This window comes from Dama dama, chromosome 27, assembly GCF_033118175.1.
Source record: "Dama dama isolate Ldn47 chromosome 27, ASM3311817v1, whole genome shotgun sequence".
Classification (NCBI taxonomy): Eukaryota; Metazoa; Chordata; class Mammalia; order Artiodactyla; family Cervidae; genus Dama; species Dama dama.
This window is the reverse complement of record NC_083707.1, coordinates 25,524,438-25,534,786: the sequence shown is the minus strand read 5'-3', so window position 1 is coordinate 25,534,786 and position 10,349 is coordinate 25,524,438. Positions and strand designations below refer to the sequence as shown.

Genomic DNA, 10,349 nt, shown 5'->3' with positions numbered 1-10,349 from the left:
GTATCATGTAGTTTTCTAGAATATTGGTGTTGTTTTTTTTTTTTAAGCCACAGAAGATATACTGCCATTGACCCTGCTAGATTTTGATCCAGAGGGATGCTGTTCTCTGATTCATGAGGAAGTTCCCATCAACTCCACTTTTTAACAAGAGAGGTTGAAAATTTGATGTTTAATTTTCCAAGTCTCCATTATCAGGTGTGCTTGAAAGGTTGCTAATAGAGACGGAGGACACAGGAGGATATAACCTCCAGTATGTTTGTGGGAAGAAAGGGAGAATATGAAGGGAGGAAAAGAGCCTGAAAATGTAGAGAGCTGGGGACTTCCCTGGTGGTCCAGTGGTTAAGACTTGGCCTTCGCATGCTGGGGGTGAGGGTTTGATCCCTGCTCAGGGAGTTAGGGTCACCCATGTCTCATGGCTGAAAAACCAAAGCATAAAAAACAGAGGCGATATTGTAAAAAATTCAATGAAGACTTTAAAAAAATGGTCTACATCAAAAATAGAAATCTTAAAAATAGTCAAGAGAGCTGGATTTTACACAGGTTCTGAAAGAGGGGAAAAAAAAATCAAGACCGTTGAGTTTCATATGCAGAGTCAAATTCAGGGAAAAAAGAATGACGTGTAGAGTCTGCGGAGCACAGTACTCAAGCCCATGGCTTCGGCATATTCTGAGCCCCAGCTTCCAGCTGCAGGAAGAGAACAGACACGGAAAGATGACCAAAGCAGACCCCCGGTTGCCTCCGCGAGGTAAGCAGCTCAGAGGAGGGATTTAAAAGAGGACTCTGCATTGTTCTTGGAGTCACTGAAGCGTAGAAAGGGTGGAATTCCATCTGTTCAGTTCAGTTTGGTTCAGTGAACTGGGTCACTTTTAATGGTTCACTAAATTCTGACTATCTAAAAATGACAGTTAATGTGTTTTAAAAAATCTCTAGCTGCATGAGAAGAACACCTTATTACTTGTTCTTCCTTGCCCTTGGGTGGATCACCTCTGAGAATGGGTAAACTGGAGCGACTTTCCCGAGATGGGGGAATTAGGTCTAGGAATTAGGACTGAATCCCAGATCAGGTCCCACCAATGGCTCGCCATGAAAAACAAGAAACAAAACCCTTTCTCTCTCCCTTCCTGGCCCTTCTCTCTGATTGGAGTTTGGAGGCTGGGGTGACTCTTTCTCACTCATGTGAGATCGAGCTGGGAACATCCTCTCTGAAGTAGAGAAAGGAGGCAAGCAGAGAAATAGAAAAGCAGAACCACTATTATAGAAAAATAATTACATGAGGGAGAAAAATCATAATTCATGTTTCAGGTGTAAGTTGGAAAGTCTCAAAGCATGGGATGCTGTCAGGAAGCATTCCCGGCTTGTGGCTTTTCAAGGAGGTGGTTTGTATCCAATTTCATAGGATGTAAAATTTTCCAGGCTGCTAAGGAGCTGTGTTGCTTCTGTGGGGTATACCTAGGAAAATAAAAGAACTGCGTCTCCTGGGTTTGTGATGAGGGTGTTGGTTTTTCTCTGCCTAACAAAACAGGCCTCCTATCCAGAAACCCAAGATTTTTTTTATCATGGGCATTATTGGGGTTGGGGGTGGGGTGGGGAGAGGACTGAGCTATGAAGGAAATACCTTTACAGAAAGGATGATGATATCAGGAATTAGAATGAGACAAAAAAGGGGAATAGATTTCTTTTTTCCTACCATTGGATTTGGGTAGCCTTGTTTTATTCTTCATGACATCTTGCGTATTAAAGATTTATCTTTCCCCTCCTGGCTATTGGTCTTGATGGCCTCTAGTTGTCAGAACCCGCTTGATCTGCCAGCATGAGATATCAGGATAAGAATGGCAAGAATTGAAAGCCACACCTGAAGTTTTCAAATAGGAAATGACACAAAACCAGACCAAGGACAGCTGCGAGTCTAAAAACAACCCTTTGTCCAAACACGTTTTTTATTTTAAATAAAAATACAGACCCTGAAACTGGGACCACAGCTACTGAATAATGAGGAAGATGAGCAATTACGTCTTTAATGCTGATGGTATGTTTACCTTCCTCCTCAAACATAACCAGCTTAGAGTTATTTGTTCATGATGAAATTCAATTTGGGGAGGGCTAGGTACACGTGGGATTAGAGGAAGCGTGCCTCATTTGATCTTAATGGCACAGGTGTCTTTCCGAGGCATGGCGAGTGGGATTCGTTTCTATCCGATAAGTGCCAATCACAGAGAGAGCCCTGAGCAGGTGAGGGCATTTCTCCTTCAGACTTGTGTCTGCACAGGGCGGAGGCAACAGTGATTTGAGGATGTAGGTTCAGTCTTTTGCGGAAGGGCCTGTCCCCACCTCTCGCCTTCCTTTGCCATAGTTTTCACACCTGCCAGCCTGGGAGGGCATGCCCAAGGCCCCTAGAGATGGCCCTTCGACCTCTGAGCAAGGGCTCTGTACAGCTGTGGTCTCTTGTATAACCCCCTACTTGGGCTAGTAGGAGTACAGAACCTGGCTTCCCAGGTGGCGCTAGTGGTAAAGAACCTGCCTGCCAATGCAGGAGACATAAGAGTCATGGGTTCGATCCCTGGGTCAGGAAGCTCCCCCGGAAAACAAAATGTCAGCCCACTCCAGTTTTCTTGCCTGGAGAATTCCATGGACAGAGGAGCCTGGTGGGCTACAGTCTATGGAGTCACAAAGAGTAGGACAAAACAGAAGCGACCTAGCACTGGGGCTACCAGGAGTAGAGAACATGGGTAAAGGGCCTCTCTCCTGTGACCTGATTACTTCTTTCCTCTTATTAATTTATTTGGCTGCACCGGGGCTTCATTGCTGCAAGTGGCTTTCTCCAGTTGCAGGGAGCCGGGGCTCCTCTCTAGTTTTGGTGTGTGGCTTCTCTTTTTTCGGCTCATGGGCTTTAGGGCACACAGCCTTCAGTAGATGTGGCACACGGGCTAGTTGCCCTGAGGCATATGGAATCTTCCCAAACCAAGGATTGAACCCATGTTCCCTGCATTGGCAGGTGAATTCTTAACCACGGGACCACCAGGGAAGTCCCCTAATTACTTCTTAACTCCTCTCCCTGACTCCTCTCCCTGATGGATCTAACCAATTTCCTGCACTTTCTTCATGGAGATCTTTCTCAAACATTCATGTCATGGAACCCCTCCTCTGCATACAAGTCACCGTAGCTCCCCATTGCCTGTGGGATAAAGTGTAATTTGCTTAGCAGATATGCATCTCTTCATAATAATGTTATTCCAACTTTCTTTCCAGACTCTTGGCCATTTGCTAAGCTTTTGGTTATCCTTCAAGACCTAGCTTCCAAGTCTCCTCTTTGGAAGATTTCTCTGATTACTCAGCCCTTCCAACCTCTTCCATGCCATGTATACCTTTAAGGAACAGCTATCTTAGTTCATTCCCATGATGTGACCATTAGTCTTCCTTTTTCTCCATCTAGACCATCACGATCAAAACCAAGAATGTCCTCATGCCTAGCACAGTGTTCAATGCTTGCTGAAAAAAAAATTAATTGAATGAGAATTTCTGATTTTTTAATATAGTTTGCTCTGTTTTCTATTCCAGCTATCCAATTTAATATCTTGTCCCAAGGTATTATTCCCATTTCTTTTATCCTCTTTTCTATTACTTTCATAATATTGATGAATATAAATTTATTTGACATGTATTTGTGTATTGATTTTCTGTGTCAGTAGGATAGGAAATCTCTAAAGGTGAGAATGTCATCTTTTCAGGAGTATACTGTGTGCCTGCTTGGTAAATATTTATTGAATAAAACAATTAATAATTTATTGAATAAAAGAATTAACAATTGATAAAAAAAAAATTAATGAATTTTCTAGCAAAGGCACTGCAGTTACAAATACCTCCCTTCAGTTTTTTTTTACATAATGACCAGACTTATTGTTTTTCCCTTTATTCACTTTCTTCTTGATTTTGATGATTGTTGTCTACAGTTTTCCCACTGTTGAAAAAATCTCATGACAAGGATAGAAAAAATGAGTGGGAAATTTACAAAGAGCCCCTTTTACATGTTGACTAGGGAATCCTTTTGTGAATGGCTGACTTCCCTCGATTCATGCACCACTGATTCCCCCTTCTCCTTCCTCTGGCTTCTTCTTTTTCCTACTCACAGGTCTGCCCAAAGCTGCTGGCTAAGCCGCCTCAAATACAAAAGGGAATTAATACTGTAGGATATTTAGAATTCAGTGCCCACTTCACTGTGACATCTTAGAAAATCAAGGCAGGGTTTTAACCCTAGTTGCAAGTGGAAATCTTAGCATCTGTGGACTTAAACTCATCAGAAGCAGAGCCTGTTTTATGAATTATTATTTGATACTGCTGTGCAAATTGAAACTTGAGCAAACAGGGGACCTGAATTTTTGCTTTCCACTCTAGCTCTCCATCAAATCAGTTTTAGCGGAGAGAGAGTTAGGGTACAACACTGAGGGATGTGTGTGTGTGTGTGTGTGTGACTGCCTGCCTGTCCAGGGTTGCACCTCAGGTAGGTGAGTGGCCACAGACACTCAAGTGTAAGAGTTAAGGGGCTCCTGTGAGTGAGTGTATCACCCACCATCATCACATCCCCAATGATTCTGTCCCCTCTAGTTTCACTAGTTTTCTCAAGGTTTGCTAGATACTGGAGTTGGCCATCAGCACACTGTCCCGTCTCAACCCAGATGCTAAAATGACCCCAAACCAGGAAATAGAAGGGAAAAGATATATTTCACTTAGTGTTGGTACAAATTTTTTAACTTTTTTATGAGCTTACAATTTCTTTGCTGAATTTAACTGGACAGTGACAGCTGTGTGGGCTGTTGAGAGGATTAGTGTGTTGGTGTTAGTCACTCAGCTGTGTCCAACTCTTTGCGACCCCGTGGATGGTAGCCTGCCAGGTTCCCCTGTCTGTGGAGTTCTCCAGGCAAGAATATTGGAGTGGAAAAAAAAAAAAAAAGAATATTGGAGTGGGTTCCATTCCCTTCTCCAGGGGATCTTCCCAATCCAGGGATCGAACCAGAGTCTCCTGCGCTGCAGGCAGATTCTTTTACCATCTGAACCATTAGGGAAGCCCAGTTGAGAGGACTGAGGACCCCGTAAAGTTCAGTAGGCTCCGTCGTGGCTCAGTGGTAAAGAGACTGGAGCCCATTATACAGAGTGAAGTAAGCCAGAAAGATAAAGACCAATACAGTATACTAACACATATATATGGAATTTAGAAAGATGGTAACGATAACCCTATATGCAGAACAGAAAAAGAGACACAGATGTACAGAACAGACTTTTGGACTCTGTGGGACAAGGCGAGGGTGGGATGTTTCAAGAGAACAGCATCGAAACATGTATATTATCTAGGGTGAAACAGATCACCAGCCCAGGTTGGATGCATGAGACAAGTGCTTGGGGCTGGTGCACTGGGAAGACCCAGAGGAGTCGGGTAGAGAGGGAGGTGGGAGGGGGGATCGGGATGGGGAATACATGTAAATCCATGGCTGATTCATGTCAATGTATGACAAAAACCACTACAATATTGTGAAGTAATTAGCCTCCAACTAATAAAAATAAATGGGAAAAAAAAAAAAAAAAAAGAATCTGCCTGCCGATGCAGGAGAGGAGGGTTCAATCCTTGGTTCCCTTCTCCAGGGGATCTCTCTGACCCAGGAATCAAACCTGGGTCTTCTGCATTGCAGGCAGATTCTTTACTGTTTGGGCCACCAGTGGATAACTTGAGGCAAATTAGTTCGCCTCTTTGTGATTCAGTCTCCTCACTTGCAAAATGAAGTAAAGACTGCACCTATTTCCTTGGTATGTGTTCAGGATGAACTTACGTGTTTGAAATAATAGTGTACATGGTAAACATGTAGTGTGTTGAACTCAAAGGGACTTTTGTGTTTTATGCTATCAGCACTGAGGGAAATGAAAACATCTGAAATTTATTGGAAACTCAGTGTCTCAGATCCTTTAAATGTGTTTAAATTTCAGTAACCACAAATATCCTTTATCAAATGTGGAAACTAGGTCTCAGAGAGGTTGAATGACTAGCCCAAAGTCACAGAGTGGTAGAGATCGTATTTAAACTTGAGTCTGTTTAACTGTCAAAAACTGTGCTTATTTCTTCCATTATACATTATAGTCCCATTATTTTTTAAAAAATGATGTTCTTGTTTAAAATTTTTAATTTTAATGAACAATTCTAGTTTAATTCTATATGACTTATATACTATTCTCCTGAAGGTAAAATTATAAATGGAATGGAAAGGATTAGTACTACCCTATATTGAGTATTTTTGAAGAAGGAATTCATAGGGCCTGGACTCCATCTCAGGCCTGTCTGTGCTGATCATGCGTGGCCACCTCTCCAGTGGACTCTGAACTCTGTGCTTAGCGCCTGTGGGAATGACAATGGAAGGATAAGACCCCCCTCTGAAAAAAAAAAAAAGAAAAAAAAAAAAAAAGACCCCCCTCTGGGCAGGGGAATCTTGAAGAGAAAACAGACACTAATCACCCCTGCCTCCGGACACTATCTATCAGAATGTAAGCGCAGGCTTATCAGTTATTAACTATTTGGAATGTAACTGCGGGCTTATTGATTATTGACTGTTTGAACACATAACACGTGAATGATGGGGTTATTGTAGTTGTATTTACCCTTCCTTTGTTTATGTCTCAAGGGAATTGGGGTAGTGGGTTTGGACACATGGGGTATAAAAGATTTTCACAAATGCTGGTCGGGGTCCTTGGCTAAGAGGAGACTCTGTCTTGAGCCCGCCAGTGTAATAAACTGCACTCCACTATCTGCATTGTCCTTCTGAGTGAGTTTGTTTCCCGGAAAGCGTGGCTATAACATTTTCTCTGTTTGTCTAGTTTTTTCTTTCGCTCTCTCTCTTTTCTCTATTAATCTATCACCTATCTGGGAAGCTTTCCTGGTGGCTCAGGGGTAAGGAAACTGCCTGCCAGTGCAGGAGATACAGGTTCAATTCCTAGGTTGAGAAGATCCCCTGGAGAAGGAAATGGCAAGCCACTCCAATATTCTTGCTGGGAAATCTCATGGACAGGGAAGTCTGAAGGGCTACAGTTCATGGGGTCGCAAAAGAGTCAGACACAAGTAAGTGACTAAAACAACAGCAACTGTAAAATCACAGCAGCCCAGTCAATGATAAAGCCACTATACTTCAAATTCCCAGTTTCCTCCAAAGGACTTTCTGCTTCTAACAGCCCCACCCAACTTCCTCTTCTCCTCTATGAGAGAGTTTTTCCCCTTGTTTTACTAGGCTTGTTGTAGCACACTATAGTTATGTATCCTGAATTGTACTTCTCTCCTGTTCCCAAATAAACTCATTGTGCTGGTTAAAATAACTGGCTGTTTCATTGTTTCAGCATAACACTAGCTAGCAGCTTCCAGAGGTATCTTTTTACTTTCTCAGTTCCCTATCTTACCAAGGGTAGATGAAGTCAGCCTGCAGGATATTTTACACTGAAATTCAGATCTATTGTCAAGATTCCATTCATCAGAAGGTTGTTTAGAGAACATTATCTGCTGTTGAACTAAAGTCAGAGCTTCATATTCCTTTTTTAGCAGATAAGCTGTTGGATCAGAAGTGACAAGGGCTTTATGGCAGTATTTATGTGTATGGGGAAAACATATACAGGCCAAAGTACCTGACCTCCTCATTGCTTGTTTCCTGAAACATTTTGGTATTCTTAAAGGTTCAAGAGAAGCCTATAGGTGTGTAAGTACATTTTTCCTTTAAGATGACATATATTCCACCTTGAGAAGTCAATACTATATCCAGAGCAACTATTTTGATCATTGCCTGCCCAAGTTTATGAAAGTTTGAGAATTTCTAAGACTTGGGTGGTATTCATTTACCTTTCCTGTTACTTCTCTACCTCAAGACATAGCATCCCCCTTCCTCCACTTTGATGGAGACAGAAACATCCCTTCCTGGGTGTAAAATGACAGGGATTTTAGACTTGTGAGTGTCTTGCCTATTGTGGTGTAAGCCATATAAAAAGTTGTTAGTAGGGAATACCCTGGTGATCCAGTGGTTAGGACGCTATGCTTCCAATGCAGGGGACATGGGTTCAATCCCTGGTCGGGGAGTTAAGTTCTCACAACCCACAAGGCAAGGCCAAATAAATGTTGTTAGTAATTAAATTTAGGCTTCCCTGGTGGACCTTTATTTTTCCATGGGGTCTCATGACTGGTCACGAATTAGAGACTAAACAAAAACAACATCATCTATCTATCTGTTTATGTTCACATAGTATATATGTATGTATTTATGCTATTTACTAGATATGACCTGATGTTAATTGAAAATTTATGTGAAGCTGATGAAAACGTCTTCTTTATGCTTTTTCATTGCAACAAGTGAAACTCAGAAGCTTTGTCTGTGCCTTGGAATAGGCCATGACCAACACTGAGAAGGACCAGCATTTGGCAAAGCCTCACTTTCATGCCTTCTTTCCTGGCTAGAACCCAAGCCTCAGTTGGCCTTGGAGTTGGTCCTTGTCTCCCTGAGAATGCTCCTACCATGCTCCCTCTGGGGCTGGTGGGAGGATATCACCTCTGTGCTCAACAACACATGCTCCCAGGTGGAATTCTCACTGAATTCCCTTTTAAGATTTGAGAGGTGATTGTAATCTCTGCAGTTTGCAGAACTGAGATGAACTGTGCTCTGTGCTCAGTTGCTTAGTCATGTCTGACTTTTTGCCACCCCATGGACTCTAGCCCATCAGGCTCCTCTGTCCATGGGTTTTCTAGGCAAGAATACTGGAGTGGGTTGCCATTCCCTTCTCCAGGGGATCTTCCAGCCCAGGGATGAAAGCCATGTCTTTTGTGTCACATGCATTGGCAGGTGAATTCTTTACCACTAGTGCCACCTGAGATGAACTGATGAATATTAAAATCCTTCTTCCCTGATATTAGTTATTTCTGCCAATTTTCTCATTGGTTAAACAAATTGCCCATTCAAGGACCCACTTATCCATAGATCTCAGATATCTGGCATGGCACCCTTCTCTCTATTGGAGTCATTTAGTTGCTTAAGGTGGTGTTTTTTCTTCTAAATATAGCTGAAAATTATAAAAAATTTTACACAAAAACAACATCAGTATGCTTTTTGGAAGGTTTGTACATGAACTGTGGTGTTGGAGAAGATTCTTGAGAGTCCCTTGGACTGCAAAGAGATCAAACCAGTCAACCCTAAAGGAAATCAGTCCTGAATATTTATTGGAAAGACTGATGCTGAAGCTGAAGCTCCAATACTTTGGCCACCTGATGCAAAGAACTGACTTCTTGGAAAAGACCCTGATTCTGGGAAAGATGGAAGGCATGAGGAGGGGACGACAGAGGATGATATGGTTGGATGGACATGAGTTTGAGCAAGCTCCGGGAGTTGGTGTTGGACAGGGAAGCCTGGCATGCTGCAGTCCATGGGGTCACAAAGAGTCGGACACAACTGAGCGACTGAACTGAACTGCATGAATGTGATGTATCAGTGTTAGTTGCTCCATTGTGTCTGACTCTTTGTGACCCATGGGCTGTAGCCTGCCAGGCTTCCCTGTCCATGGAATTCTCTAGGCAAAAATTCTCTAGGGAGTGGGTAGCCACTCCCTTCTCCAGGGAATCTTCCCACCCCAGGAATCGAACCCGGGTCTCCCCCGCTACAGGCATATTCTTTACTGTTTGATCCACCAGAGGAAGCCCCGAAATATCTGAGTACAGGTTAAAAACCCAAGAATCACTATGGGTCTGTTATGGTGTCTTGGAAGCCTGATTAAGGAAGGTCAAGTCTGGTGTTTGGAAATAGGCAATTCATTAGGGATCACTATTATCCTTACATCTTCTTTCAGACTGCAAATTTCCTAAAGTACTAGAACAAACATATGGCTGAAACCATACACTTCTGATTGGGACTGAACCACATCCTAGGATTCAAACCCAGCCTAAAACCACATTAGGACTTGAGCCTATAGACTTTTAATTACATTCACCTGGTGTCTGGGCTTACTGAGGTTCTGTTCTTTGTGTCTCGGTGCAGAAGGAGTTCAGCAAGAGGCAGTGATAGGCACAAAGCAGATTTATTAATGTAGGATGCTTGTGAGAGATACAAGTGGGCAAATGAGGGGTCTCTGCTCTGAAGATTAAGTGAAGATTAATCTGAAGATTACATTTTTATAATCAAAGGAAGTGGGGAAGACCACCTTCTTCCTCATTCTTTGAGTAGACATCAGGCTTACATTACTAGCTCCTCATTGCTATCAGGCAGGAGAGTGTTTGACCCTATGAGGTCAAACCAGGACTATCTTAGGGCTTATTCAAATCAGCAGAGGGTGGTAACATGTCCTAAAATATG

At 42.7% G+C, this 10,349-nt stretch overlaps 1 long non-coding RNA gene across 1 annotated transcript in view; it reads left to right on the top strand.

The window, feature by feature from the left end:
* Positions 1-623: 623 nt before the first annotated feature.
* The window catches only part of LOC133047480 (uncharacterized), a 48,530-nt gene continuing 38,804 nt past the window's right edge, over positions 624-10,349 (top strand). Inside the window, exon 1 of the long non-coding RNA XR_009690761.1 lies at positions 624-745. This is a non-coding gene — a long non-coding RNA (uncharacterized LOC133047480). The remainder of the gene's footprint in view (positions 746-10,349) is intronic.